Source organism: Montipora foliosa, chromosome 10 (assembly GCF_036669935.1).
Source record: "Montipora foliosa isolate CH-2021 chromosome 10, ASM3666993v2, whole genome shotgun sequence".
NCBI lineage: Eukaryota > Metazoa > Cnidaria > Anthozoa > Scleractinia > Acroporidae > Montipora > Montipora foliosa.
In genome coordinates this window covers 10027811-10032810 of record NC_090878.1, presented here as the reverse complement: position 1 = coordinate 10032810, position 5000 = coordinate 10027811, and the positions used below count along the sequence as shown (strand labels likewise).

The 5000-nt window shown below is 39.8% G+C and overlaps 1 pseudogene; it reads right to left on the bottom strand.

The window, feature by feature from the left end:
- LOC137973643 (dynein light chain Tctex-type 5 pseudogene) overlaps positions 1-4792 on the bottom strand; it is a 4917-nt pseudogene extending 125 nt beyond the window's left edge.
- Between the last annotated feature and the right edge of the window lie 208 nt (positions 4793-5000).

The window sequence follows — 5000 nt, the reverse complement described above, 5'->3', positions numbered from 1 at the left end:
TTCTTTACGAAATGAATTGAAATGTGAATATTTTGAAATTATCCCTATTACATTGATTGTTCACATTACAGTTATAGTTAGGATTTCTTAAAATGAATTGAAATATTTAAAATAAAGGACTTTCATCAGCTAGCAGTTGCTAGAAATTATTTTAAAAAATTCAATTAAACAGAACAACTTGTAATTAATTGAAGTTTTACAAATAAACGTTTCTGTTAAAAAAGTTATGGTTAAATTGTCAGCAAACTTCGGCATTATAAAGGGGGAAATCGGAAAAATTAAGTCACCCCACACTTACAACAGCCCTCCCCTCAGTGCAACCTATTTAAACACTCACCCGAATTATGCCGTTCATTTCAAAACGTAAAACAAGTAATTCCTTCATCAAAGTCTGAAGCCAGCACCCACTTTCACATTGAAATTACTAGTTTAGTTTGTATGGACGTTTTTTAACGTTAGGTGCAATACAGTTCAGTTGTAGTCGAACTTAGTATACCATGCACACAACTTTAAAAACATGTTGAGAACGTTTTCAGGCTCAGCTCCAGCCCATAAATTGAACGTTCTTATGAAAAAAAAAATGTATTTACTTACATCATATGTATTTACTTACATTCAACATAGAGATGTCAAGTGTAGTCTTTTAAAAGACGAATGGCGGAGTTCACACCAAACGACTATACCAAAGGAGATTTCGTAAATAAGAAAAAAAAATGCGTTCAAATGTCAACAGGCTTGAATTACTCTTGGTAAACGCCGAAAACGATTGCAACACCAAACAATTCGGAATTGACAAACACAGAGTCGACCCAATTGTCGTTCTTCTCGTCCCACAGAAAACGACTAGCAACCCGAACATCTTGCCCCTTCATCTCGCCGATATTCACCACGCAAACGATCTTGAACCTTGGAAATCCTAGCAGTTTGACCCTCTCGCAGATCGTGTGGGACAGCATTTTGCTCAAAGTCTTACATTTGATGGGGTCATACTTTGCATCCTTCAAGGTCGATAGTAGCGTTTCATCCATGATTTCTTTGACTTCAGGGACGTGAAATCGCTTGTCTGGCTCCATCTTGTATGTGTTTTCATAGCGTTTAGCGTGATGCATGTGATGCATTTGGCTGTGCAACATGCTCGGGACGGAAACGACGCTGGAACCGCGGTCGCGTTGAAGTGGAAATCCAACTTCAAACAGGCTCGAACGGCGTTTTGAAGTGGAGACCGTGGGTTTGTGAGCAAGATTTTCATCAGCTGCAGAATCGTTGCGTTCTGACATCTTCAAGCTTTTCGATGAAAACAGGTGAAGTGAGCTGCTGACGTTTTACAAAATTCGAGAAAGGATATTTTAGTTCAAAATCTCGAAAAAAAGACAGACGACAGTCCTTTTTTATCGTTTGCTGATGATATCAGTCACGTGACTTCATGGTGTCGTCATCGCGTCGGCTGTTTCCATGACAACTTGGGGAAACAAAGATAAAATGACATGATAAATCAAATATGACGGAGCTAGCAGGAGCGTGAAGTCTAAGGGGTATACCAAGCCGCTTAGGTATGGTAATCAAGAGGCAGTAGATTAAAAGAACCCAAAAAAGAGAAAGACTGAATTGATATTAAAATTGAGTTACGAATGAGTCACAAAGTTCAGAAACGAGAACTTAAGGGATTCGATTCCTTCATGGAATCTTTAATTCTCAAGTGACGTTCTGTGACAAGTCATGAAACAAAATGTCCCGTTAGATCACGAGGAGCTCGTATGTAACGACCCCTGTAAAGTTTAAATTATTTAGTTACAGCTGTATTTAAAAATTACATTTTTCGGAAAGGGGTTAAACCTTATACGCACGCGCACCCTTCCAAAATAATCGGCAAACAACAGTCTTCAGGGTCCCAAAGGGGTTTAGGGCTCCAGGGCTCCATAGCAGCTACTTTCAGGACCCCGGGCTCAACAGCTAGAAACGATCAGGGCTCCAGGCGGAGAAATGATCGGGCTCCGGGCTCCGGGCTCCGGGCTCCGGGCTCCACAGCAAAAAAAAACAGGGCTCCAGGGACCCCCCTTTGGGACCCTGAGTGTTCCCTTTTCATGCATGACGCTAAACTTAGTCAAACGGAATACGTTATTTTGCTCTCTGTTCTTTTGGATCTCGTATCTCACAGTGCGGCCCAGCTAGTGGTTAGGGCACTTGGCTGGTTGAAGACTCAGTTTGACCACTCGTTGAATTTGAGTCTGGTAGCATCTGGTTCAACTTGACTGAACGAGTAAATAGCCAACTGGTTTGCCGAGTTATTGTTCACGGGCACCAAACGTCACTTTTCGGAAAATATCTGTTCGGAAGACGATTTGAGATCTAGAATTTTCGGAACATTTGTTGTAAGATTTCTTGCTTGCTTGCCTGCCTGTCCTAGGATTTTCGAACATCCAAAATATGGTATATTTGCCCATTTTTAACGGATTTTTACCCTAAAAAGGTCACCTACAATTTTCGGGAGCCTTTTTTTCGGGCTGAAATTTTCGAAAAGGTAAGTTTTGACTAGACTTTCAGCTAGGAAATCCGAACAGATGAAAAATTTTTAGGGGATAAAAATACGCCTATATCTACCGTTTAAATACTAAAATACGTTTATCAATGCTATGTTTAAGTGGTTTGAGCCAAATTTTCTTTGGGTGCCCTTGATTGTTGTTGTTATTCTGTGCTGTCGTTTCAGTGATTGTTTCAAGGTGAATTAAGTATGTATGTGTCTATGGCAAATCATGATGAAAAACTATATTTTTATAACTTCTCCTTTCCTACAATGGCGAGAATGCTACCCTTGAAGTACAGTTGCAGGTCAATAATTGTCAGCCTAACTCTTTTCAAGTCACTTGTGGCTCTGTGGTATTGCATCCGAACTAGTGATCGGAACGCGATCGATTCCATTTAGGAGCACTCGGAATTTCCGAGGACTTTCTTTTGATCGTCGGAAAACTACATCTTTGTTTATACGTTTACGTATCTTCAGATTTTAGAGCAGAACCCAAATTCAGAACAGATCTTATTTATTCCTAGTAATTTTAGAAATCAACGTAAAAAATCAGTGAGTTCTCTCTGTTTTTAAAAATAAAAGCACGCGGTAAACAAGTTGAATGAAGGTCATATGAATCGTCTCCAGTTACAGAAGGCGAGTGATAAAGCGTCAACTTTATTTTAACACCAAGATAAGATCTCTTGAAAGTTGTCCAAAATAACATGAGAATATTTGTCGAGGTTTATAACTCTTGCGTCGCATAGAAACGAATACAAAATCGTCTATCTTTCATTTAAAACTTAGTAAAATTTAAAAGCCGAAATTGACCATTGATTTGTTTTTACTTTTTGGGCAGAATTCTTGCGTAGCCCATTTAGCATTTTGGGGGTATTCCATTCACTTTACAAACAAATCATTAGTCAGAACCACGGCTCTCGTTCAATATTTTAGAATCAATCTGGTTTGGAGGAGACAACTAAAGGATTTTGAAGTAGCTATAAAAACGCATTGATGGCCCGGCAAGTCATATCTTCCGAATTGCAAAATTAATCACGCGTCCCGCAAAAAGGAAGTCAAATGTCAAAGGTCTTGCTTTTTCGAGTAAAGTAAAAACCTCAGAATTGCAATAATTTCTTCATCTAGCTTTCCAGTTAAGCTTTGAATTAACTTCTTATCTTTCACCGTTGTCAGTAAGTGAAATGAACGGAGTCGCTAGAGAGATAACCACTACGATTCACTATTGATAAAGCTTGGTTGTTAATAATGGACTTGAACCGAGTCTACAGGTGAAAACAGGACACAACACACTCGTTCTCTGTTTATCATAGACGATGTATCTATAAGCTTGCTAACTTTCTTTTCATTTAAACACTCCAAGTGCATTGCTTAGTTAACGTCGATTTTGGTCGATTTTTTTGTTTTTTAATTTACTCCTGTCCCAAAGTGAAGAGGTCGAGTTGCGAGGTAGCATATACAATTGAATTAGCGTTCAAGTTATTCTTGTATTGTTACATTCAATTACAACGATTTGTTCAATATTTAGTTATGGTAGATTCAGTGCCTCGATGTGGGTAGTCGTCGCAGTCACGGTTGCGAAGGATTATAATACGCGCAAACAAACTAAATTCCCGCAGCTTTTGAGTTTCTTTGGGTGGCTAAGAATTTAAGCGGCCTTGTCAACCTAGGGGAACCAAAATTTAGAACCCATCTCCTCACATTCGCAGCATAACTTCATCTTTGAAGGCTTGGCGCACAATCCCTTACAGCCATGGTGTCCTCGATCGAGGCGCGACAAGTCTGTCACAGTGGACGTTAGAACGTGGAGAAGAATAGAAGGGTGTATTGGATTTCCCAAAATGCGCTGACAAGTCAAGAAACTAACCTTAAAGACGACAGAAGTCCAATATCATGAACCAGGATTCGATTTGTTTTTCGCTGTTTGAGCTGCGAAGAACACGGTGCTTTGTTGTGACTACGTTGAGAGTTGTCGTCGTAACTTCTTCGTATTCCCGTCAAAGGTTATCCTCTTGTCGCCTTATTGACCTGCGTTTATTAAATCGGATCTGCCATCACCGAGCGATTAAAGAACAGTAAACATTATTCGATACACAAATAATAATTACAAACAAAACAATTCAGTGGTCACGCGAATGCAGTACTTGAACAAGGATAGTCGGTTTTCAATGATTATTTTTCTTACAGTTCTGAAAAACTTGCTCACCCATCGAAACTTCAATGTTTTTTTTTCTTTAATGCCTCGGCCTTGTCCTTTACCCTCGTCCACTTTTATAACCAAACGACAACAAAGGGGCGTGTGTCTGTGTTGGGTCTCCGCTGGACAGCAGAAACCAGCACAAGATCGAAAGAACGAAAAATGGGCTGTTCAGAAGGCGAAACTACTATGAAAATCATCACCTGCCTCCGCGTTGTAGTGGCGATTGCGTAGTATTTTTCCGAGCCCCGCAGGAGCGAGGAAAAATACGAGCAATGAGCAAAA